Source organism: Acomys minous (genome assembly GCF_964271855.1).
Source record: "Acomys minous genome assembly, chromosome: 12".
Classification (NCBI taxonomy): domain Eukaryota; kingdom Metazoa; phylum Chordata; class Mammalia; order Rodentia; family Muridae; genus Acomys; species Acomys minous.
The window spans coordinates 77,236,701-77,264,414 of NC_140493.1; the positions used below are offsets into that span (position 1 = coordinate 77,236,701).

Genomic DNA, 27,714 nt, shown 5'->3' on the forward strand with positions numbered 1-27,714 from the left:
GAATTACTGTTTAATAGTACAATTTGGGGTGTGAACATGTTCTAGAGACAGAGAGCACTAACGGTTTCTACAAAGACATAAATGTACTTAATGACACTGAACTGTACACTTAAAATGGATGAATAAGGTAGGTTTATGTCAAAATAGTTCACCACAGGGCTGGAGAGACGGCTCAGTGGTTAAGAATACTGTCTGCTCTTCCAGAGGTCCTGAGCTCAATTCCCAGCAACCACATGGTGGCTCACAACCATCTATAGTGAGATCTGGTGCCCTCTTCTGGCTTGCTGGTACACATGCAGACACAGCACTGTATGTATAAACAAACAAACAAACAAACAAACAAACAAATCTTTCAAAAAATTAGTTCACCACAAAAAAAACAACAACAACAACAACAAAATACTGATATAATTCAGTAATAGAGCAGTTACCTAGCATGAAAAAGACCTTGGGTTCCAACCAGCACCACCATTCAAAATGAACCAACAAAACAAAAACCTAAAAAACAATGACTTAAAAGCCCAAGTTGGGCTGGAGAGTTGGCTCAGTGGTTAAGAGCGCTGTCTGCTCTTCCAAAGGTTCCGGGTTCAATTCCCAGCACCCACATGGCAGCTCACAACTGTCTGTAACTCCAAGGACTGACACCCTCACATCAATGCACATAAATTTAAAAATTAAATAAAAATATTTTTTAAAAAAAGCCCAAGTCCACAGAATGGTAAATAGCCCTCTCATTCTAGTCCACCTTGTAGGGGGAAAAATACCTGTAATATTTCAAACTAAGTTTATTTAAAAAGATCAGGAAAATGGAATATTATTTACACTTTTAAAGGAAGGAGTATAGCAGATAATTTTTTTTTAAGATTTATTTTTTATTATTATGTATATAGTGTATATGTAAACCTGTAGGCCAGAAGAGGGGATCAGATCACATTATAGATGGTTGTGAACCACTATGTGGTTGCTGGGAATTGAACTCAGGACCTTTGGAAGAGGAGGTGGTGCTCTTAACCACTGAGCCATCTCTCCAGCCCCAGCAGACGGCTCTTGATCTTAAGTGAATCACCAATCGGAAACAAACAAAACTATCAAAAATTTTAGTTCCAGAATGTCCAATGCTCTCTTCTGACCTCAACAGGCACCAGGCATATATGGTGCACATACATACATGCGGGCAAAACACTCATATACATAAAAAAAAAATCAGCTAATATAAAAAATATCTTTAAAAGAAAGAAGTTACAAAACAGTGTGCTATGACTGCTTGGCAAGTGGCAAGTCACATTCCAACTCCAACATGTGGCATAACCAAGAACGTGAAGGGACCCTAACAAAAGACAACTATTTTCACTACTTGTTTTTTTTTCCGAGACATGGTTTCTCTGTGTAGCCCTGGCTGTCCTGGAACTTTGTAGATCAGGCTGGCTTAAACTCAGAGATCCACCTGCTGAGTGCTGGGATTAATGAGGTACACCACCACTGCCCAGAGGCCACAGCTTTTAAGGGCCACTATCAAGTACCTTTTATTTTGTCCCAGTTATTTTGTTTGTTTGTTTGAATCCATTTCGGATCCATTCAACAATGTTATCAATCCAAAAGAAAGCAGAGAGCCAGCATCAGTAAGTCAAAGCGCTCTCTGTTAACATTCTCACATGCTCTCACTTCTTACACCCCTTTGCCCACTCGGAAAGCGGCCCTCCATTCAACATGTCACGAGCCTGGCCAGAAATGAAACCTGTAACTATGTCTTTAAGCCCCCCGACAGCCGCCCCCCAACACGTACACCGTTAATCAAAGCGATTATCACCGTGGCCACTGCATGGATAACTTCCCATAAACAGATTTAGAAGGCAGGACTCAATTTTCACCTCTTTACAAACATGAACGCCAAACTTCTGACTGGTATGCAAAAGCTGGGTTGGTAAGCACCCAGGAAAGGTGCTTACTATTGAGCCTAACGACCCTGGGGCCCACATGGCGGAAGGAGACAAATGACTCCTGCAAAAAAGCATCTGACCTCCACATATGAGCCCAGCATCCACACCAACATACTCCCCAACCCCTACTTATAAATAAATAAACAGACGGTGTGTAAAACATACAGACACAATGGAGCAATACAATACTTTGCTCAAGGTGAGAGGCCTACTGAAAGCCACACATGGAGAGTGAAGAACCTGAAAACTCAAATTCAACAGTGAATTCTTCAAATTCTTCCCAGGCAAAACAAACAAATACCTTCTTTATTATTCATATAGAACGGAATTCTATTTGTCTGACATTATGAATAATAGATAAACTGAAATCAACAGTTTCTACTTCACCTCTAATTTTTCTGCCAATGATTGCAGAGTTAAAAAGTTAAGAGAAGCAGTGAGGACTCAATGCTGGAGCCCTTTTGGCATATGGTCACAAAAACAAATGGAGACTGTCAAGGATATTTGTGTTTAGTTTGCCCTACATGGTTCATGTCCAGAAGCCTTTCTCTTACGAGGAGATTAAGGAAGACATATGCTTCCCCATACTAGCAAGACTCAATAGAAGCAGCTACTAGTGTTAGGGGTGATTATGAGTGGAGAACAAGGGAAAGAGTCCAGAGCTTGAATTCTGTTACTAACCAGTCACTGTTATGCTGAGTGGACCAATTTGATCTCAATTTAATCTCAATTGAGGCACAATTTTCACACCTATATAATGTAGGCAATTCTTTCCCTGTTGATCTTACAAGTGAGATTTAAAAAACAACAGATGTATTATTGTCTATTGACATATTTTCTAAAAGCTTTAAAAAAAAAAAAAAGGTCTGTGACTGTGAAGCCACATCTCCTACATGATTAAAGTCTTTTAAGAACTGGACTGGCATGCACTGGTCCCAACATTCATTTTCATACTGCTCATCTGCAAGCATTTGTATACACAAAGTGTCATCAGTCTAAAAATCATCTAACAAGTTTATTTTTCTCGATTCCTCTAGATTGTCCAGCACTAACAAAAGTGTAGGCACAGAATCAGTTTGGGCATGCACTAGTTAGATCATCAACTAGCAAGTAAATTTCTGGCAGTGAAAAGAGGGGAAATGAGAAGGGTATGAATGTGTAAAGTAAAGTGAAGCTTGTCTTTCCACTTTTTAAATATCTATAGCTATTGTAAATAAATATGCAAGCAAACAATTATTTACATCCAAGTACACACAAGCTCTCCCTCACCACCCCAGATGGGTGCACTGAACTGGAATGTGCAGATTATAAGGGTGTCTTCTTTTTTTCTCTCTCCATCAAAAGTAACTCTAGAACTAGAGCTAAAGTACAGGTCAAAATGACACAGGAAAGACTGGCCGAGAACAATACTTTTCATTCAAATCCACACAAGCCTGCCACTTGCACTAGTCATCCCCAGCAATTAATCCCCCAAGAAAGACGTTTGATTAAATCTTTTCAAGCAAATCCTTTGCTTTGCTTTTGTTAGTTCACTTCTTGTCAACATCTATTAAAATATGCCTTTAATTCTCCCACAATCTTAAAAAACACCGATTCCACTGTCTTCAACTTTAATCAACTGTATGGCCGGCATTTTTCATTTCATAATAATGTGCTGCTTGGAATTCAAGAGGCAGGCTCAGCATCAATCATCTGGTAAGAATTTTTCCACTGCAATAAATATGCAAATGAGGAGAGCCAGTCAGTCGTATTTCAGGCCCGACTTGCTAGTGTTTTAAAAAAGACACAAATTTATTAATTGCCGGTGGCCAGAGGAATCCTATTACTTTGGGCATTGATTACAAAGCTGTGTGAGTGATTATTGTGCAACTCGCGGGCTACCCAGGCATGAGGAAAAATTATTAAAGCAAGGCAGAGATTATCAACTCAGAATAACAATAAGCCTTAACATTTAGGCCCTAACTTCTTCAACAAAGAATTACGTGAAGGCTCTACTGTATCATAATTCCGAATTCTGTCAGTATTACTGTTTGGGCTTGTTCTATATTCCCCGAGCAGAATGGCATTGCCAGTAAGGAGAACTGCAGGTTACAATTCCTCAACAACCGCCATTTGGATGAATGGCTATCATTTCAAATGTCCGTCCAACTAGGATTTGTGTATTTCCATCTAAGGATGCAGATACTCGGGCTTGTGTATTCTTATACGCACAGACTTAGACAAATGGGCTGCTATGGCAAGGACTGTGGCTCTGACTGGACAGTGCAGGGAGACAGGCTCTCCTGTGATGGCTATTTCTGTGGACCAAAAGTACAATTTTCTTAATGGTATAAAAATAACAAGAATATAACTTTTCCAAACAGAATATGGGGACTTATATTCTAAAATTATGAAGGCTAAGCCATAAACAGACTTGGGTTTTCACACCTCAGAGGGCACAGCTGTAGAAGACGTGTAGCGTATGGAAGCGTCTATGGAGAAAACAGCTTGATAGGCTAATTCAGAATGCAAAGTGTTTTTGGAGAAACAGTCAACTCAAAATATAGTAAATAAAATAAGAAAGAGGACTCAGTGGACAAAACTTTTTTTCCCCCTGTTAGGAGAATGATGCGGGGAATTGGGGAAGTGAACAGAAGTTGAAATAAGAGAGAGATGAAGAAACATATAGTGAAATATGTGCTGAGTGAGCCCCTGTGCAGAAAGAAACAAAAAAGAAAAAAAATTCTCCACATTTTACATTACTGCCACACTAAGTAACATGATAAATAGAGTGCATTTGAGTTCTGTGGAGGGACATCCCACTCAAGCTGTAATTTCTGACCAGGCATGAATTTATAAGGACGAGAAAGGAACTGCAGCATTTCTTAGGTTTCCCTGAATACTCTCTCAAATACCTTGATGAAGTGTCAATAAATCCTTAAAAAGCCCTATAGGACACAGCAATCTAACTGATCAATGCACTTCCAGAATCCTTCCTGCACAGGTCCTAAGACAGCCTCCACTGCTCCTGAGTACTTTCCCAAAAAGGAAAATTCATTTCCCCCCTTTAAATAGAAAGAGTAAATATTCAGAATACAAGGTACTTAAAATCTGAGTTTATTTACAAGTGATTATTTAAACTGCCTAGCAGCAGTTACCCAGGAAGAGTGGGGATACTTTCATTTGTATTTGATATACTTTTGAACTGTTTGAATATTTTATAAGCATACATTACTTTCATAATTTAAAATTTTATTAAAATTTAAAGTAAGGAAAGTGAAGTAAGGAAAGTTATTAAAAATAAAATTAGAACCAAAACCTAAGCAAGCCTCTCTTGATTCATGTAAAATAGTCTGAGAAGCCATGCCAGCCTAATGGATAGTAGGACTTCTATTTCTGAAAAAAAAATAGTATGATTCTTTCCTATTGGAAAACTGAGCCTGACCAAATTCTCAAACTCCTATGGGCATACAAGTAAATCCAATGAAAAGGAGGACTTAGAAAGTACCTTTTTGCCAAAAATAAAATAAAATAAAATCTTTAAAAAAAAAAAAAAGAAAGAAAGAAAGAACGAACGAACGAACCTTTTGAAGCATCAGGATCTCATGTGGAATTACTCACTCTTCTCTCAGGGTCATTTCTGTCGTTAGCAAAATCATGAAACTGCACTACCAGCCCCATTTCTTTTTCTTTCTTTTTTCATGTTCTTTCTCCCTGACCCCACCTCCTTTTTGGTCTACTTTTTTGTTTTGTTTTGTTTTTGAGACAGGGTTTCTCTGTGTAGCCCTGGCTATCCTGGAACTCACTCTGTAGGTCAGATTGGCCTTGAGCTCTCAGAGACCAGCCACTGCCTCCTGAGCACTAGGATTAAAGGAGTGAGCCGCCATAGCCAGGTTGGTTTCAATACAAGCTGCTTCAGGTCAGAGACCTAACTGGACCCTGTCACTCCAGCATCTAACACAACACAGCAGCTGGACCAGAACGAATTCAATGAAGAATGTTTTCACTTCAGAAAGTCAATGGCAAAATATCTTAGCACACTACTATCTCTAAACCTAAATGCAAACAAAAGATGAACTCTTTTTTTTTTTCAAGACAGGGTTTCTCTGTGTAGCCTTGGCTGTCCTGGACTCGCTTTGTAGACCAGGTTGGCCTTAAACTCACAGCGATCCGCCTGCCTCTGCCTCCTGAGTGCTGGGATTAAAGGCGTGGAACTCTTGAGGATGATCATAAACTTCTGATCCTCCTGCTCCAGTCTCTAGATTGCTGGAGTAACATATATCTAAGCCATGCTGGGGATTGGGCTAGGGCTTTGCCATGCTGTGCACCAACTGGGCTACAGCCTTATCCAGGCTTATGAATTTAAAATCACAGAATAGGCATATTTTCATGAAGACTTAGTAATTATTAGTACTTACTAAACTGAGCCTTAAAAATTCAGAGAATGCCTCAACTGTGTTTCTTTTACTACTAGTGAGACCAAGGATTGTTTATTCACCTACTCAAAATGAGTCACTCAGAGATGTATTCATATAAAACCATATAAACAGTGTTTCCTGCATTCAAAGCAGTTTACTAAAACCCACATCTTCCTATGAACACTTTGAAGTCAAGGGCTATACTCTCTGGCTATGCCTAGGACTGCTAAGTGGTGGAGTTTGTGTTGCTGAATACGTATAAAGACAGGTGAACACACACACACAAATTCCAGTGACATTCTCCTCTGTTTTTGCTTTATATGTATGTATGAGCACAGGGTTTCATGTAGTCTAGGCTGGCCTTAAAATCTGGATACAGCCAGGATGATCCTGAACTCTTGATCCTTGTGACTACTTTCCAAGTGCTGGGATCACAGGCAGGGACTATATGACCTAGCTCCCTAATCTTGACACATAAATTATATATGTTAATTTCAAGACTTCAAATAACATAGTTTAGTATTTAATAACATAATCTCTCCAAGAAGAAACAAACACCGTGGGCTACATCCCCTAAGAAAAGATTCCATTTTCTCATTTAAATTCTTCCAGTAACCCTTTTGGGGTAGGCACTGTCTGTCTGTGGAGGGTGTTGGATGCCCTAGATTTGGCATTACAGACAGTTTTGAGCTGCCATGTGGGTGCTGGGAATCAAACCTGGGTTCTCTGGAAGAACAACCAGTACTCTTAACCACTGAGCAATCTCTCCCACCCCCAAAGTTTTTGTTTTCTATATTAATGCATCATTGTGGATTATGTAGCAAAACTACATGGGGAACTAAGCACAATCAAATTTTCAGTAACTAACTAAATTGTTGGAGGCAGAGGCAGGTGGATCGCTCTGAGTTCGAGGCCAGCCTGGTCTACAAAGTGAGTCCAGGACAACCAAGGCTACACAGAGAAACCCTATCTCAAACAAAACAAAACAAAACAAAACAAATCAAATAGCCAAACAGACAAGATGCTTAAATTTACAGTTTAAAAAAAAAAGCAAAATTATTATGAGACATAAAAATTTTAAGCTACGTGATAAATGACATCTAACATCATGTTCCCTTTAAACAACTGCTTGGCCTGGGGATGAAGCTCAGGTATAGCACCTGCCCAGAATATGTGAAACTCTGACTTCCATCCCCAATACTGCAAAAATATACATACATACATACATACTAATAAAATATGATGTTTTTCTGGTAATGCTTGATGCTGTCAAGAGTTTAAGGAAAGGTCTCCATTCACAACAGATAAAGGATTTAATTAGCTCTGAATATCCAGAAAGCAGTCAGGTAAAATACATCAAAATTATATACATGCATGTTTCCTTTCCCAGTGAGAAATTAATCACAAAAAAATCATATTTCAAAGCAGAGATAGGTACAAAAATATTTTCAGCACTGTTTATAATAGGTAAAAAAGCAAAAAGCAGATTGCCCATTTATAAGGAACTGCTTATAATTATTTTATTTTAACTAGAAAAGTTCTTATGCAGCTCTTGAAAAAGGTAAATATGGGGGCTAGAGAAATGGCTCAGTGGTTAAGGGCACCACCTGCTTTTCCGAAGGTCCTGAGTTCAATTCCCAGCAACCACATGGTGGCTAACAACCATCTGTAATATGATCTGACGACCTCTTCTGGCCTACAGGTGTATATGCAGACAGAACACTGTATACATAATAATAACTAAATAAATCTTTTTTTTTTTTTAAAGAAAAAGGTAAGTATAAATGGAGCTTGTTGAAATGAACCAAACCATTAAAAAAATGAAACAATCGGAATATAAAATGGGCATATTACAATATTACTAGGATTATAAGAAATGTCTTCTTTTTTTATTTTTTTAGGTTTTTGGTTTTTTGGGGTTTTTTGTTTGTTTGTTTGTTTGTTTGTTTTTCGAGACAGGGTTTCTCTGTGTAGCCTTGGCTGTCCTGGACTGTTTGTAGACCAGGCTGGCCTTGAACTCACAGAGATCTGCCTGCTTCTGCCTGAGTGCTGGGATTAGAGGCATGTGCTACCACACTCAGCTGGAAACGTCCTCATTTTTAAAAAGTCATATATTATATATTTACAGGCAACATGATTTAATGATTGCTATTAACAAACTATTTCAAAAAGAGCAAAGAGAAAGGGGTTGGGTATGCACATCAAACATGGGACACCAGAGGCATGAGCCTCACTTATAATGTTTTCACATTTCTATTGATAGAAATTATCTGAAAAGATTTGAGTTCCAGGACAGGCAGGGCTAAAGAAAGAAGGAAAGAGAGAGGGGGGAGGGGGAGGGGGAAGAGACAGGGAGAAGGAACACTCTGGTCTTCTGACAAAGCAGGAAGCTCTTTTAATTGCTGAGCCCTATCTCCAGGTCCTCTGACTTTTTTAAAGGGCAATGAAAAAGAATATGGCAGGGTGAAGCATGCCTGTAATCCAAGAACTCAAGAAGAGGCAGTGACAAGTTTGAGGTCAGCCAGAGCTGTATATAACAAGTACTCAGTTAGAAGACACTAAAAAAATAAGTAAAAGTAAATTTTAAAAAATAAGTAAAAGTAATAAAATAAAATAAATATCTTCAAAAATATAAAGAGATGGGATTAGAGATATCTTCTTCCAGAAGATCTGAGTTTGAGTCCCAAAACCTACACAGTAGCTCACCACTGTCTGTGACTTCCATTCAGAGGATCCAACATCCTCTTCTGGCTTTTGTGGGTGCCAGACATACATGTGATACACAGACACACATACAGGCAAAATAAAATAAAATTTAATTAAAAAAGAAGAGGAAGAGAAGGCTAGATGTGGTGGCGCATAACTTTAATTCCAGCCCTTGGGAGGCAGAGGCAAACAGATCTCTGTGAGTTCAAGGCCACCCTATCACAGCCAAATCAACACAGAAAGATCCTGTCTTTAAAAAGAAAAAGAAGCCAGGCAGTGATGACACACGCCTTTAATCCCAGCAGGTGGATCGCTGTGAGTTCGAGGTCAGCCTGGTCTACAAAGCAAGTCTAGGACAGCCAAGGCTACACAGAGAGACCCTGTCTCAAAACAAAACAAAACAAAACAAAAAGAAAAAGAAACAAAAAACAAATCTATATGCCCCCACACACCTACCTATATATATCGGGATATCTTTTTCTAAGGTAAACTTAATTCTCCATATCAATTTTTAAAAACCTAGCAAACAGCCGGGCCGTGGTGGCGCACGCCTTTAATCCCAGCACTCGGGAGGCAGAGGCAGGCGGATCGCTGTGAGTTCGAGGCCAGCCTGGTCTACAAAGTGAGTCCAGGATGGCCAAGGCTACACAGAGAAACCCTGTCTCGAAAAACCAAAAAAAAAAAAAAAAAAAAAAAAAAAAAAAAAAAAACCTAGCAAACAGAAGATACAGGTTAAAGTCAAGTGTAAAACTAGGAACCTGTGTGATGATACACACACACACACACACACACACGGCCTTACTTGCCTATCAACTTGTGTCCTGAGGATGTTCCTAGCTCTAGTTCTGAGAACATAAGTTCTCCAAACCTTTTCGTTTTGTTTTGTTTTGTTGGTTTTTCTAGATAGGGTTTCTCTGTGTAGCCTTGGCTGTCCCAGATTCCCTCTGTAGACCAGGCTGGCCTTGAACTCACAGCGATCCGCCTGCCTCTGCCTCCCGAGTGCTGGGATTTAAAGCATGCGCCACCACATCCGGCGCTCCAAACCTATCTTAATACATTCATCTCCATGCTTCTCCTTTTTGTCTTCATTTCTTTAAGCTTTGGCATTTATTTCTGTGTATATCCTCATATTTTCTTTGAACTGGGGCTGGACAGTGTGGTCAAGAATAAGGACTGAAGTGAATGAGGAAAATCAGCTTCTGGTTTTACCGCTAACCAGTCAGGTCACTTTATTACCACAGCTTGATTTGCCCATCTGTACAGCAGCTCTCACCACCTACCTACTTCACAGGCTGCTGTCAGAACTTGAATGAGACTTCTGCACATGCTTCCCCACTCCAGGGTAGGACAGAATGAACCAATGAGAGTTTTTTCATGGTTTTTGAATGTAGTGTTGTCTAGCACTGCACTTACACAATAAAAAAATACAAAAATGAAAGTAAACGGAATGGTCTCCATTCTCAAAACACCCTACTTGGATTCTTCTTGCTGAAAACAACAGAAAAAAAAAAAATTCTGAGTTGGAACACTTGTCTCAGACCCCTGGCTAACACTTCACAATTGCTGGCACGTACACAGTATTTTTATGTGACATTCTCATATACAGAAATCAAAGCCCATTTAAAAAGCTCTTCTACCTATAAAGCCTTTCCTTATATGAAACAGGATAAATGGTTAGAAAGGACTCTTCTCAAACTAGAATCAGTTTTCATTTTTCCAGATGAAATTTACTCAATTGTCCAGGGGGTGGGGGTGGGGGTGGGGTCAGAAAGTGGTAGATTTGAGAATATCAAGCAATACAATATAACATAAAAGATATTTTGATACAGAGTATCTCTGTATAGTCCTGGCTGTCCTGGAAATAGCTCTGTAGACTAAGCTGGCCTCAAACTCAAGAGATTCATCAGCCTGTCTCTGCCTCCTAAGTGCTGGGATTAAAGGCGTGCACCACTACACCAAACTACATAAAAGACATTTAAAAAGTGACAAAAGGCCTTGCATGGTGACACACACCAATAATCCCAACACTTGATGGAAGAGGCAGGAAGAATTCTAGGCTAGCCTGAGCTATATAGCTAGAACTTGTCTCAAAAAGGAAGGAAGGAACAAACAAACTAAAGTCAAAGCAGTTCCAACTATAACTTTCAAGTGTGCCTATATGAGTTTGCAGAGTGCTTGCCTAACATGCACAAAGCCCTGGGTTTGATCCAACATGGTAGAGGTAGCAGGATCAAAATTTCAAGGTCTTCTATAGCTACAAAGCAAGTTTGAGGGCAGCCTGGGATGCACTGAGGCCATCTTAAAATAACAGAAAAAGAAAAGAAAAGTCTTTCAAAAGTACAAACTTGTCTTCAGGCAGGTTATAAACATAATTATATTATAAATGATCAAGAGAAAATTATGTTTACAGGTATCCAGATAATCTTTAAGAAGTCCTGTAGCCTGAATTGGTTATTCCCATCCAACTTCCACTTTTTGTCCAATTGCCACTAAAAGTTAACATAAGGAGCCAGAGAAATGACCCAACAGTAAGTGCACTGGCTGCTCTTCCAGAGGACCCAGGTCAAGATCTCAGCACTAACATGGCTGTTCACAACTATAACTACAGTCCAAGAGGTCTGATGCCCATTTCTGGCTTCTGCTGACACTACACACATGTGGTACACAGACACATGCAGGCAAAATACCCAAACAAAAAAAATATATGGAAAATATTTATTTAATTCAATGTTAAATAACTGTGGTTCAAGGGTGCACAATAATACATAGTATTTGCAAAGCACTGGGCTCTATCGCTAGCACTGAAAACAGAAAAAACAAAACAAAACACAACAAAATGACATAACTGCAGATTTTTTAAGTGGGAAGCACTTTTCAAGATGGCTGAGTAGGTAGGTGCTTGTCCACAGCCCATTTCCCATGTTCAGTGCCTGGATCTTAAGAATCTCAAAGTTGTTCTCTGAATTTTTTTTTTTTTTTGGTCTTTTCTTTTATGCTCTTCTGTACTATTTCTTAAATTCATCTATACTATTTCTTTCTGTCTTCCGTGTGTGTGTGTGTGTGTGTGTGTGTGTGTGTGTGTGTGTGTGTGTGAGAGAGAGAGAGAGAGAGAGAGAGAGAGAGAGAGAGAGAGAGAGAGAGAGAGATGCTGGGAATCAAACCCGGATCCTTGGGAAGAGCAGCCAGTGCTCTTCAGTGCTGAGCCACCTTTCTAGGTCCCTTGTTGGCCTTGACCTGGACATGCAGGGGAGAACGATCATCAGCTCTTTATTCTTCTCCCTCCACCTCCTAATTCCTGGGATCACAGGCATGGCCCACCATGTCTGGCTCTATTTACAGTTCTTAAGTGAAGATATACTACAGTGTATGTGTGCTTTTAACATAAAGGAAGAGCAGCAAAGATGGGAGAGCCAACCTGTAATCTAGCATTCAAGGGCTGAGGCAAGAAGATTATCACAAATAGGAAACCAGCCTGAGCTATATACCGAATTCCAGATGTAGCGGAGACACTTGCCAAGACGAAGGGTGGCGGGGAGGAAGAGCGTAAGTACAAACTGAACTAAAAAAAAAAAAGGTAAGTCCCATTAAAAACCAAGCAACTTCAGGCATGGTGGCACGTGAGAAGCTGAGGCAGGGGGATCATGCATTCATGGTAAACCTGTCTCAAATAAGCACCTGCATTCTTTTTAAGAGATGCTTCCCAGTTTCTTATTGCATATATAGAGATGGCTGCAGCTAGTAACAGAAAGCTGTGTTATAAGTAAACCAGAGAGGAGGAGCTGGCTGAGATGGTGCTCTTATCTCATGCTTCCCATCAATACACTTCTCAGACACCAAGATGGAAACAACCACCAGCTTAGAATAAGACTTCCAGAGAAATGGCAACAAAACCCACTTTTTCTTCGGGGGTGGGAGTTCAAGATGAGGCCTGGCTACCCTGGAACTTGATCTGCAGACCAGGCTGACTTTGAACTCAAGGGATCTGCTTGCCTCTGCCTCTAAGTGCTGAGATTAAAGGTGGGCACCACCACTGCCCTTTAAAGTGATGAAAAAGCCCACTTTACATAATATGTAGCTGGCTGCATTTGTCTACATTTCTAGGATTATTTGAGTTATAAAAAGCAACTTCATCTGTAAGTACAGCTACTACTGTAAGGAAGGTGCAGTTTGAGAGAAAACAAAATTACCACTCAACTCCATCACATTTCCTACTTTTATGCCAAGTGAGAGAAAAAAACCAAACACACAAATTCTACACACTTTTTCAGGATTTGTTTTTTTCCTTTAAAACAAAGGATTCCCTTCCTACTCTTCCTTTACAGCCCTCTCATTTGGATCATTTGCTCCTATTTTGGTACAATGTATCCCTAAGGAGTTTCAATGAGTTGTGAAACAAACTGTTATTCACAAGCAAAAAGAAAAGAAAGAAGAGAGCAAGAAGGCAAGACTAACTGCAAGTGCAGTACAGTTGAGGAACTCGCTCCTCACTTCCACCATGTAAATAATGCACAGATCCTGCGGGAACATGCCAAACACCAGGATTCTTAATTAATGGAGCTCTTTAATGTGCAAATCAGGAACAAATTGCAAGTTCTGACTTGCATTGATTATGAAAACATTAATTGAATGAACAAGACCCTATGAAAGACAGAATCCCAAGTCTTCCAAGAGACCAGGAATATGAGGCTCTGGAAGCCAGACCAGTCTGACTGACTGACTGACTGACTGACTCAAGTCCAACCTGCCCGAGTGCTCTCCAGTCCACACCAAATTAAAAACCAAGTTCAATCAGAAAGCAATCACTATAAAAGCCTCTATCCACTACCCTATCATATTAAACAGAAATATGAGTATCTGTTCCTCCAGCTTACAGAGATAGCTTTAAGGAAAAACAAAAACAAAATACTACCACTACCAAAACAGTCATATATGTATATATACATATATATATAAAACAAAACAATACTGTCTCTTTAAAAAGAAATTCATTCTATATAAATTATAGCCATAAACTTTTCCTGCAGTGCAGCCTAATTAATTCTTGTTCTATACACAAAGGGAAATGCTGGGTGACAAATGGGTGTGAAGCCAGAAAGCTGCCAGGTCTGCAAAACATTTTCTACTTCAATTTATAAGCAATTTTGCAGTAAATCATCAACCAGAACCTGGAATCTCAGGAATCTCTGAGTGTCCAAACCACAGTATACCACTTATCAAAGAGAAAAGGGAAAATAGTTTAAAGACATCTCATTTTTCAGTTCTAACCCACATCAAAATCCAGAAGCTTTATATAATCTATTATTCTCTTCTGGGTAAAGTTTTAGTGCCAACGATATATATTTCAAGCAAAAGTGACACTATAGGTTGATGTAGATCATCCCTCTATCCCTAGAAGCACTGTATCATGTGTCCATTACCATAAGAAATATTCTTGAGTTACCCGGGAATAGCACACAACATATTCTCTCCCTCCCTCCCTCCCTCTCTCCCTCTCTCTCCCTCTCTCTCTCTCTCTCTCTCTCTCTCTCTCTCTCTCTCTCTCTCTCTCTCACACACACACACACACACACACACACACACACCTTCAATCCAAACAAAACGTTCACAAGGCAAGCTGAAGAGTTCACCAGCAAGCGGGTGGAAAACAGGTGGGAAACACTCCCAAGGAAACGAGGCTACTGGAGAGGAAAATGGAAACTCATACAGGACAAAGAAAAATGCTGGGCTGCCTCTTTGCAGTCAAACCCTTCCCCCATCCCGAGCCCACGGGCTGCCACGGAGCCGTTCTCTTCCCCGTAGTTCCACACTCCTCACAACCCCATACAAATGGAATTTTAAAGTGAATAACCTTTTGACGTTTTCAGTTAGCATAATACCACTGAGATTGATTCTTTTTTATTGCTGAGTAATGTACCACAATTTGTTTATACATTTGTCCAATTTGTTTGAAGGACATTTGGGCTGTTTCCAGTTATGCTGATTATGAGTAATGCTGCTGTAAACATCTGGGTGCAAGTCTTTGTGTGAATGTGTTTTCATTTCTCTAGAAAGATCTAACAGTGGGACTGCTGCATTTGGATCATTATAGTATGCTTACATTATGTTTAGAAGCAAAACTTTTTTTCTAAAAGCTATTTTTCCAAAGTGGCTGTACTGTTTTGCATTCCTACCAACAATCTAGGGAAATCCCAAGTTGGTGTAAGGTGTTTGTTTCCACATACTCGAATGGGAATACAGAGGACTCCCTGGTGATGATTACATGAACATGACTGGTGAGGTGTCGTTCCTTCTACTTATTTGCCATCATACATTTTCTCTGGTAAGGATTCTGTCCAATCCTTACCTGCTTTGTTATTTATTTATTTATTTTTAAACATCTATTTCTTTGTGTGTGCTCACATGGCACAGTGCATGTGTGAAGGTCAAAGGACAACTTTCAGGAGTTGGTAGGCCATCTCTTTCCACCATTGGGTCCCAGGGAATTGAAGATATGTCTTCAGCATTGGTGACAGACATCGTTACCCACTGAGCCTGATTGCTAACACTTGTCCATGTTTTTTGTTTGTTTGGTTGGTTGGTTGTTGTTGTTTTTCAAGACAGGGTCACTCTGTGTAGCCTTGGTTGTCCTGGACTTGCTTTGTAGACCAGGCTGGCCTCAAACTTACAGCAATCCACCTGCCTCTGCCTCCCAAGTGCTAAGGATTAAAGGCGTGTGCCACCACACCTGGCTCTATGCTTTTAAACAAGTGATTTTATTGTTACATTTTGAAAATCTTTACATAGTCTAGATGCATTTTTTGTCTGAAATAGGATTTACAGGTATTTTCTCCCATCTATAGCTTGTGTATTTTAATCTGTTAACACAGAACACAAGGTTCTGATTCAGACTGTACATCATTAATTTCTTCTTTTATAGAAAATACTTTAAAAATATTTATTTTTACTTAGACTTTATGTTATGTGTATAGGTGTCTTACCTGCATGTATCTGTGCAACACATGCATGCAACTCCAGCAAAGGCCAGAAAAGAGCACCAAATCCCCTAGGACTGGAGTCACAAAGAGGTTAACTTACATGTGGATGCTGGGAACTGAACCTAAGTTCTCTGGAAGAGCAGTCAGTGTTCTTAACCACTAAGGCATCTCTCTAGCCCCATGGACTGGTCATGAAGACTGTGGTCTTGAAAACACTTTATAGTTTTATGCTTTACGTGTAAGTTACTATAAAATAGTTTTGATCGATTTTAATATAAAGCATGAGACATAGGTTCATTTTTTGTTTATTAAAGACTATTTTCTTGGTTTTTTGTGGATTTACTTATTTTTATTTTATGTGTATGATTGTTTTGTCTACATGTATGAATATTCATGTAATTGCCTAGTACCCTCATAGGCCAGAAGAAAACATAAATCTTCTAGAACTGGAGTTACAGACAGCTGTTAGCCACCGTGTGGGTGCTGGGATTCAAACCTGGGTCCTCTGGAGTTAAGGCCAAAGCTTTTAACCATTGAGCCATCTCTCAAGCCCCAACACCCACATCATATATTCACAACAATGAATGAATAAATAAATAAGTAAAAATTTTGAAAGAAAAAATATAGAATTATGCTGAGTGAAAGCCCGACAAAAGAATATATACTTCACCAGATGGTAGTGTCGCACGTCTTTAAACCCAGCATTTGAGATAATGATCTTAGATCAGCCAGGGGACCCTAAAGTAACAAGTGGTCCTTTAAGAGAGATTCAGGAAGATAATAATATAATTGAACTATGTAAGTCAAAAAAAGAAGTTGGAGGCATGGGACTGATAGTTCTGATAACAAAAGAGAAACAGCCCAACCAAGCACAGCGTCAGCCAGTGAGAACTGAAATATCACCCTCTGACCCTTTATTTTAGGACTCTGACCTCCAAAACAGTAAGACAAAAAGTCTGTATTGTTAAGTTGCCACACTTTTAGTAATTTGTTGCAGTAGCAACAGGAAACTAAAGTATGCCAGTACTTTCATTCTGAGAAAGTAATTTTCAATCTAGAAATGTGTTTATAGTCAATAAAAAAAATATGTCACTGTGGGCTAGAGATGACTCAGGCATTTGCTATTCTTTTAGAGGACCCTGGTTGAATTCCCAGCACCTATATCAAATAGCTAACAACCCCCTAAAACTCCAATGTCAGGGGATCAGATACCCTCTTCTGGCCTCGCAGATACCAGGCACACACATGGTGCACAAACACACATACAGGTGCTCACACTTACACACAAATATTCTTAAAAGAAGCTAGAAAGATGGGCTGCTCTTCCAGAAGACCTGAGCTCTACCTCAGCGCCCACACAGTTCATCCAATACCTTCTTCTGACCTCCACAAGTGCCAGGCATGCATGTAGTACAAATACATGCACACAGGCAAAACACTCATACACATAAATCTTCTTTTTTAAATTTTTATGAATTTTAAGAAAATAAAAGGGGCTGGGGAGCTGACTCAGTGGGTAAAGTGACTGTTGCACAAGCACGAGAACAGACTCAGGTCTCCAGGGCCCGTGAAGAACCCAGCGCAGCAGTGCACATCTGTCGTGAAGAACCCAGTACAGCAATGCACGTCTGTCATGAAGAACCCAGCGCAGCAGTGCACGTCTGTCATGAAGAACCCAGCGCAGCAGTGCACGTCTGTCATGAAGAACCCAGCGCAGCAGTGCACGTCTGTGCCCCAGCACATGGGGGTAGGGGGGGAAGGAAGCAGAGAAGGATGAATTCCGGAAGCGCAACAGCTAGTCTAACTGAAAAACCAGAGAGCGACTGAGGAAGACATCCTGACATCAACCTCTTGCCACTACATATCCAAGGGCAGACGCACAGAGGAAACTTGTTTTCTAATTCTTCCCTGCCTTGGTATTGTACTTCTCATACATGATGACAATGACACTATAATGTAGTCTGCTCGTTTTCAACTCTTATGGTCAACATGCACATAAAGCACTGAGGTCCTCGTGACATCAACAGAAGAGAAAGCAAAATTTTAGTGGGACAACTATTTAATATCAACAGACATTTTTCTATCTCCTCAATCTGTGATCTTGCTGCCTCTATTTAAGATAGAGTCTGGTACTCAGCTATTAAAAACAAGGAATTCCAGAAATTTGTGGACAAATGGATTGAACTAGAAATGATCATAATGAGTGAGTTAACCCAGAAGCAGAAAGACTCAAATGGTATATACTCACTTATATCTGCATACTAGCCCAAGGGGCATGTCCCATGAAAGTCTTCACTAACCAGGAAATTGGGACAGAGGGGAGGATATCCTGTTGGGACTCTAGATGAGACAAGCATGGGAGAATGGCAAAGTTGAAGGATCCAGAGGATCCTAGAAACCTACAACAAGAACATTATGATAGGCAGATTTGGGCCCAGGGGTCCTGCTCAAACTATGGCACCAGCCAAGGACAATACAGGCCGTAAACTTCAAACCCCTACCCAGATCTAGCCAATGGACAGGACATTCTCCACAGTTGAGTGGAGAGTGAGGTCTGACTTTCACACGTACTCTGGTGCCCCATATTTGACCAAGTCCCCTGAATGGGGAGACCTGGTGGCACTCAGAGGAAGGATAGCAGGCTACCAAGAAGACACTTGATACCCTATGAGCATATACAGGGGGAGAAGTCCCCCTCAGTCATAGGGGAGGAGAGTAAGGGGAAAATGGGAGGGAGGGAGAAATGGGAGGATACAAGGGAGGGAATAACCACTGAGATGTAATATGAATAAATTAATAAAAAAATTTTAAAAAGATAGAGTTGTAGGTTTGGTTTTGTTTTTGGTTTTTGGAGAAAGGGTTTCTCTGTGTAGCCTTGGCTGTCCTGGACTCACTTTGCAGACCAGGCTGCCCTCGAACTCACAGAGATCCACCTGCCTCTGCCTCCTGAGTGCTGGGATTAAGGGTGTGCACCACCACGCCTGGCCTTAAGATAGTTTTTATATACTCTTTTCCATTTATGACTATCACTATGCTCTCCTTTTTCTTAATCTATACACACCTCTTTCTAAGGCCACTCTTCTAATGCACCAGCACCAACTGTACTTACTGCGTGAGCACAGTGCTCTCCTACACATCCAATTCCCCTCTGCTGAGCCATTCTCATCAATATAGAACTGTAACTCTTACCTTCAAAACATCTCTTCTCTTGACTACACCCTCTCTTCCATTTCTCTTTCCTTTAAAGCAACAGCCTTTGAAAGAGTTTTCTATGCTGCCCCATTCTTTCCCCCATTCTCTCTTGGATTCCTTCCAGGCCTATAATCCTGCTAGTCTACCAAATCTGCTCATCAAGGTCACAGATGACCACCATGCTATTAAACAGTCAATTGCCAATCCCCATCCTAGTTAACCTGCCAGCAACATTCTTGGCCTTCACACCAGAGGGTAAATAAGTAAAGAAGTGGGATGTGGTTCAGTAGTAGAACCCTTGCCTAGCAGTCACTAAATTTGATCTATATATTGGGGGGACAAAGTAAGTAGGCATACATAGGGGACCAATATCCTACACAGAAACCTTTCTCCAAGAGCTACCCAAACAGAGCTTGAGCTGAAAAACCAAGTCAACAGGTACTATGTAAATACCAAATGGACAGTTATCAAAAAATGACTGCCTTCATTTCCCACCCACAGCTTAGGAAAAATAAAAGATCAATAATGCCCTGTGGAGGCAGGAGTGCAGGAAAAGGAGTGTTACAGACAAGAATTTAAATAGCCACAATTCCTCTAAGGATCAGGTTGGCACTATAACTCAAAAGCCTCAGAACAAAACAAAACAAGCAAGAAACAAAGTACAATTCCTTTGTTCCAGCAATTACATTTCCAGAGAGTAAACCCTGTGCAAAACAATAGGCATCTCTGACGACTTGTAACTTTTGCTGTGGTGGTGCTGAGGACTGAACTGAGGCTTTGAGCATGCTAGGCATGCAGTCTACCAACCCAAAGCTCCATCCGTGTGCCTGCCAAGTGATGGGATTAAGATTATGTAGCATCACGCCTGGTGAAAATACAAGAGCTACGGAGGTAATTTTACTTTCTTTTTTCATGTTATACTTATTTGAAATTGTACAAAAAGTCATACTACAGGGTTCAAAGAGGGCACCAGATCCTCTGGAGCCAGAACTACAGATCTTTGTAAGCTACCACACAGGAGCCAGGAAGAGAAGCCAGGTTCTCTGAAAAAGCATCAAGTGCTCTTAACAGCTCAGCCATCTCTTCAGCCCCTAACATTTTTTCCCTTGTTTTTTGAGGGACAAATGACATAGACAGTGGCCTCTGGATGGAGGAACCACCACCCACAGCTATGTGCTCAACAGCTGCCTCTGGGGCCTGCCACCATTACAGCCCAGGGAGCAGTCAGAAGTGGGCCATCAACTTTGCAATGGTAGGCAGTGTAGCTGTAGATGCTACACACCAACTGACCAGTTGCAAAGCTCAATTGGTCTTTGCCAATGTTATGGCAGGTCAAATTCTGTAAATGCAGGCTTATGATATAGCCAGGCAGGAAGACTGTAACAGATCACAACTCTAGCTCCTATCTACACACAGTTACAGTCCAAATTTTCTTGTCCCTTGTGAGTCTTGCATCACTTGAAAATGTCCGTGCAGGCGGAGCACTATGGCACATGTCTTTAATCCCAGCACTCGGAGGCCGAGGCAGGTGGATCCCTAAGTTCAATGCCAGCCTGATCTAGGTCTAAGACAGCCAGAGCTACACAAAGAAACCCTGTCTTGAGGGCAAGAGGAGAAAGAGAGAAACAGGGGAGGGGAGAGGGAGAGAGAGAACTAGAGGCTAGAAAGATGGCTCAGAGGTGAAGAGCACAGGCTGCTCTTCTACAGGTCCTGAGTTCAATTCCTAGCACCCATATGGGGGCTCACTGTAGTCCCATGGGATCCAATGCCCTCTTCTGTGTACAGACAGACATACATGGAGATAAAACACCTACATATATAAAAATACATAAAAGAAAAGAGGAATAAAAAGAGAGCTGAAATATAGTTAGCAATAGAAGCCTTGTCATACATACACAACGTGGTGGGTTTGATGCCCATACAGGATCAGAATAAAAGGGAAAAGTATCTGCTATTATAAATGTCACAAATGTCCTAGTTCCTCATCCTTGGTCTTGTCCTTGCAATCTTTACACACTTTACTCACTGGTAGACAGAAAATCAGTCAATCAGTCAGACACACACACACACACACACACACACACACACACACACACACACACGGTGGGGGGGGAGAGAGAGAGAGAGAGAGAAGGAAGGAAAGAGGAGGGAAAGAAGTGGAGGCAACTGGGCTTTAGTGGCACATACCTGTAATCTCAGAATTTAAGAAACAGAAGCAAGAGGATCAGGAATTCCAGGCCAGCCTTGGCCACATAAAGATAGTTTGAGGCCAATTGGAGCTATGAGAATCTGACTCAAAAAATAACAATAATACTGATAGGGAAACCTTTGCACTCAATGTCAAGTTTATATAATAGACAAATTATCTTATATTAATCAGTCATTTCAAGGTTTTGTCTGAAATATAAGCTTTCATACTTATTCTATTAAATTTTATTATTAAACTTAAAAAGAACGAGTGCAAGAGGGAAGGGTTTGTGCTATCAACAATGCTAATGGCTTAAAGAACAAGGAACCAAATGATACACAAGTTTCACTGTATACTAGTCCTTAACATTTTGTTTATCGCTGTTGTTTTTAGAAACAGCTGCAGCTTATCCTGGAACGTGATCTGTAAACCAGGCTGGCCTAAAATTCATAGATGTGGGTGCCTCTACCTCCTGAGTACTGAATTAAAGGTGTGCACCACCACGCCAGCTTTCCTTAGTATCTTTTAAACTATGTGAATGCAGTCTACTTAAAAATAAAGAAAACTCACTAGAAGGTGGTGAGTTTTAATCCCATGCCTTTAATCCCAGCATTCAAGAGGCAGAAGCAGGCAGATCTCTTGAGTTCAAGGCCAGCCTGGTCTACAAGACAGCCTGGTCCTTCTAGGACAGCCAGGGCTACCCAGAAAAACCCAGTCATGAAAAACCAAAAATAAAATAAACAAAACTCTAAAAGTAAAATAAAAATATTGTTTAATATAATTTAATTACTTGTCATGATTTATTCAAATTTGAAAACTTCAGTTTAATTAAAATTTGTTATTTAATTTAATTCAATTTATTTATTTTATTTAATTAAAATTTATTTATTCAAGAGGACAACTTGAAGGAATCAATTCTTTCCACCCTATGGGATCCCAGGACTGAACTCAGGTCAGTAAGCTGGGTGGCAGGCAACTCCACCTGCTAAGCCATCTGCCCAGACTCAAGAAAATACTATTCCCTAAGTGCTGAGGTCAAAATAGTATTAAATATCTTAGTCTATAGGACTGGAGCAATGGTTCATCCATTAAGAACACTTGTTTCAGCTGGGCAGTGGTGATGCACACCTTTAATCCCAGCACTCAGGAGGCAGAGGCAGGAGGATCACTGTGAGTTTAAGGCCAGCCTGGTCTACAAAGCGAGTCCAGGATAGGCAAGGCTACATAGAGAAACCGTGTCTCAAAAAACAAAAAACAAAAAACAAAAAAAACCAAACAAACAAAAAAAGAAAAGAAAACAGAAAACAAAAGAACACTTGTTGCAGCTGGGTGCGGTGGCCCATGCCTTTAACCCCAGCACTCAAGAGGGGAGGCAGGCAGATCTCTGTGAGTTCAAGGCCAGCCTGGTCTACGAAAGTAAATTCCGATCAGCCAGGGCTCCAGAGAATCCCTGTCTCAAAATAAAATAAAATAAAATAAAATAAAATAAAAAGACAAACACTTGCTGCTCTTTAAGAGGACCAGGGTTCAGTTTCTAGCACCCACATGGTGGCTCACAACCATCTGAAACTCTAGTTTCAGGGGATCCAACACTTCTTCTGACCTCTGTGGGCACTATAAGCACGGTGCATCTACATACTCATAGACATAAAGTAAGTATATCTAACAGAAATAAACTTTCAAAAAGATATTTAAAAAATAACAAACCTGTTAAGTCTATTCAGCAGGACGTGGTGATGTTCACCTTTAATCCCAGCACCCAGGAACCAAAGCTAGGAATATATTTTTTAATTCATAGCAAGACCCTGTCTCAAAAAACAAAATAAAATAACAACAAGAAATCTATTCAAATCAAAACTGTTAAGTGTCTTGGGAAAAGGGTCACAGAACAATGATGGAAGTGAGTATAAATTAGAAGTAGGAAAATGAAGGGAGCAAAGAAAACATTAATGGTAGAATTTGTTTTTAAACTCTTAGGCAAGTAAGAAATTCTAACTTCCTCTACATTTACATTAAATTATACTGTGTTCCTGGGTGTTTTGCTTATGGGAAATATCAAAATGTCAGCCATTGTTTCTATTAAAGGTCTTTAATGATATTGCATTTTAGACCTGTAATGAAACATGGTACTCACTGCAGTTTGTAATGCATCTCATTAAACACATTAATAACATGCATTTGACTAAAAGGTCAACTTACTATGGTTAAAGTTTAGCTTTCCTATAATCACTTCATTTAAAGCTATATAGCAAACTCTGGGAAGACAGCACAGTGCCTGTTACAGAAATGTTCTCAATTCTCCCATCTGTCCAAGTCAGCCATTTTGTTAAAAATTAACTGCCCTGCTAAGGTATGGCTCACAACTTGTTAACATGTGCAAGGCCCTGGGTTCATTTCCTAGCACTATTAACAAATTTGCTAATATTTTTTATGTGGAATAATGGCTATAAGAGTTTTGGGGCTTTTGGTGGGGGGTGGGGGGTGGGTTAGTTGGTTGTTTTTGAGACTGAGTATACCTCACTATCCTAGAACTTTGTTATGTAGAGGCCACAGGCTGGAGAGATGGCTCAGTGGTTAAGAGCACTGGCTGTTCTTCCAGAGGGCCCAGGTTCAATTCCCAGCACTCACATGGCAGCTTACAACTGTCTCTAATTCCAGTTCCAGGGAATCTAACACCCTCACACCTATGCACATAAATAAAATTAAATAAAATTTTTTTAAAGGTAGAGGCCACATCTAGCTAGTAATAAGATTTTTAGGGCTGAAGAAGCAGTTCACTGGTTAAGAGTACATGCTGCTCTTGCAGAAGACCTAGGTTGGATTCCCAGCATCCACATGGTGGTTCACAACCATACATAAATTCAGTTTCAGGAGAGCCAAGGTCCTCTTCTTGTCTCCAAAGGCACCAAGCAAGCATGTGGTACATGCAGATAAAACACTTACTCATTAAATGAATAAATCTTTTTAAAATTTTTTAAATCTTATCTTTTACCATGCATGCTGAAAATCTTACTGAAAAAATGAGAACATACACTATTTCCTTTACAATGGTCCGGAAGAGATGTCAATATAAAGACAGATGAAGTAAGATTGGCATGGGTTAATATTTAAGCTAGAGATATAAACAGGGGCTCACTGTACCCTCTTTCCTTTTAATATAGGCCATGTCCATAATGCAGCATGTATAATCCATCTGCCTTCTTCTTACCCAACACTGTCACCAACATAAAAGGCCTAATTCCTGAGTAAATGAAAGTGGGTGGCGGGAGGCGCTAACATCTTTGGAGAAGTAGCTTTGTGGAAAGAATATCCCTTAATTTTGTTAAGGTTACTCTACAGCTTAATCTCACACAGGCACTAGGAAGTCACTTCACAGCTCAAGAGATAGAATTGCCAATATGGAACAGCAAGATGCCTGGAGACTAAGTGCAAGTACTAGGAAAGGCAAGGAAATATGTATGTTTCCAAACAGTAGATTTTGAAACTGCTAAAGGTATAAAGACTTGGTTCCCTGGGCTCTACAGGGCTAGAATATAACTACAAGTCCATTTTTAAAACCTATCAGGAAAACTCTTGAGAGTAAATGACAATGCAAGGAAAACAGATACTAAGTACACACAGTCTTAAGGACGGAGTTCTGTATTCACTGCAGTTTACATGGGTAGCGAGAAGAGCCTGAAGAGTCTCAAAGGTAAAGAACGTTTACTGCTCCTACAGGACTGGAGTTCGGTTCCCAGGTGGCTCCCAACTGCCTGTAACTCCAGCCAGGGATCTCATGCTCTCTTCTGGCCTCCAGAGGTATACTCACGTGCACAAATGCACACATTCCTATAATTTTAAAAATTAAAAATCATATGTATACTTTAAAAGCTTGTGAAGATATCAGAAGGGTAGGAGACCCCAAACAGTATACTTGGTGTCACCAAAGCCCAGAAAAATATTTCAAGGTTGAACCAGTGAGATGATTCAGCAGGTAAAAGTGCTTGTATTCCAAGTCTGATGAGCGGAAATCTATTCCCAGAACCCACATAAACGAAGAGGACAAGAAACTCCACGAAGTTCTCTGACTTCCACATATGGGCTCTGGAATGTACACACATGTGCTTGCTTGCTCCATCTTGCATGTTTTCATTCTTTCTCCTCAAGCTGCGACCCGCCGCCCCCCCGACCCCCGGCCAACAAATAATAACATATGTCTAAAAAAGAAAATACTTCATTGAATGTTTCTGCAAGATAATAAGGAAATCGCTATCAACCTACCATTCCATAGCAGCATAAGAGACCAAGGTTCACAAGTTTTATAGTAGACTATAACACTAGTCAATAGTTACTTAAACTACACAGGGATTCTGAATACTATCAACACTTTAAGAAGACCATAAAAACACTGAAGACAGTAGGGATGACAGTTATGCCAGTGAGAGCCATTCACATAGCTGAACATTGTCAAATGTGTTTCAACAGAAAAAGATAACCCTGGTACCTAATTCTTATAGTGGGATATGAGCCAGCCATTGTGCAGTTATGCTACTTTACGTTGATTCTGTCCTTAGGTCCTCACAGCTGCATTAGCCTTACCTTACTGTGACGTACCCAAGACCACAGAGTTCATCAACTGCCGAGATAGTGTCTAACCAAGCAGTGTTAGAGTACTTGCCCTCTGGACATGGCAGCACACATGCCTGCACCACAAGCACTAGAGAGATGGAGGCAGGAAGACCACAAGTTCAAGGCTCTCTTTTTTTGTTTGTTTGGTTTGGTTTTTTTCAAGATAGGGTTTTTCTGTGTAGCTCTGGCTGTCCTGGACTAGCTTTGTAGACCGGGCTGGCCTGGAACTCACAGAGATCCACTTGCCTCTGCCTCTCCAGTGCTGGGATTAAAGGCGTGTGCAACCATGCCCAGCTTCAAGGCTATCCTTAACTACACAGCAACTTGGAGGACAGTCTGGGTACATGAGCACAGTCTCAAAAAAATAAGAAAAATAAGATAAAAAGATTAAACAATCCAGCATTTGTAAACTAGAAGCAGAAGAACTAGGAGTTCAAGGTTATCTTCTCTTATACAGCTAGTCCAAAGCCAGGCTAGGGTGCATTAGACCTGTCTAAAATTAAACAAACAAACCCAGGCAGTCTAACTGTATCTGGCCTATAGGACTAAGCAGACCAGGCAATGCCTTTAAGCCCAACTCAGGAGGCAAGGGCAGGTAGATTTAAGTTTGAAATCAGCCTAATCTACATAGTACCCGGGGCAGCCAGGGTTATTCTGTGAGATTTTGACTTGGGGGAAAAAACTACTAAAGCAAAAGCAAAGTGAATTGGACTCAATTGGTATAAATTCAGCCTGTTTCATACCAACTATAATAGAACTATAGAAACTGGTAACTCAGAATAATAAACCCAAAAGATTGTTTTGAAAACCAAGCAGACAGGGGTATAAACAACATATCAAGTCATACTGTCATAAGAAGACAGATGCAAACAAAAACTGCCTGCCTTTAGTTGCATAGAAACTCTGGTTATCAGAACCCTTTCCTCTCAGAATGTAATACGAATAAACTAGAAGCAGGAAAATTAGGAGTTCAAGGTTATCTTCTATTACACAGCTAGTCCAAAGCCAGGCTAGGGTGCATTAGACCTGTCTAAAATTAAACAAACAAACCCAGGCAGTCTGTAACTGGCCTATAAGACTAAGCGGACCTACCTTCGGCCTCTCCCTTCCTACCTTCTCCTTCTTCTATACATTGTCAGACTAACAGACTTCAGAATGACTTAAGTTCCTGGAGGAGGCAACTATTAAGCGCAGAGGAGTAGATTAGAAAGATCAGAACTGTTATAAAGCAAGTGACTAAAGAAATTAAGTATGTGATGCTGACCCAGAAAATATCTGTATTTTAAAATGAATGTTTATAAAGATTCACCTAAGAAGACTAATAATAAGTAACAAAATGGAAAAGATCTTACTGTAAATGTTTAAGACATTTAATCTAGGGGCTGGAGATATGGTTCAGAGGTTAAGAGTACTGGCTGTTCTTCCAAAGGATCCAGGTTCAATTCCCAGTACCCACATGGCAGCTCACAACTGTAATTCCAGTTCCAGGGGATCTGATGCCCTCAATAGACATACATGCAGGCAGAACACCAATGCACATTAAAAAAAAAATTAAATTTCTTTTAAAAAGACATTTAATCTGGAGCAGTTTAGGTCTTGTGCAAAGGCATCTTAGAAATGAGGACACTAGGGCACTAAAAATAGCAAAGAGGTACTCCAAGAATCTAAAAAAGAACGAATATATCATGTATTTAGAAAGGAAGAAGAGAAGC

At 40.2% G+C, this 27,714-nt stretch overlaps 1 protein-coding gene and 1 long non-coding RNA gene across 4 annotated transcripts in view; both read right to left on the bottom strand.

Annotated features, from left to right (window-relative positions):
* The window catches only part of AATF (apoptosis antagonizing transcription factor), a 93,267-nt gene that overhangs the window by 57,741 nt on the left and 7,812 nt on the right, over nt 1-27,714 (bottom strand). The gene's annotated exons all lie outside the window — the stretch shown is intronic.
* LOC311579733 lies at nt 10,795-22,140 on the bottom strand. Its single transcript, XR_014773233.1, has 3 exons — nt 22,068-22,140; nt 13,771-15,689; nt 10,795-11,586 (listed from the first exon to the last, which is right to left on the bottom strand). It is a non-coding gene; the product is annotated as an uncharacterized lncRNA (long non-coding RNA).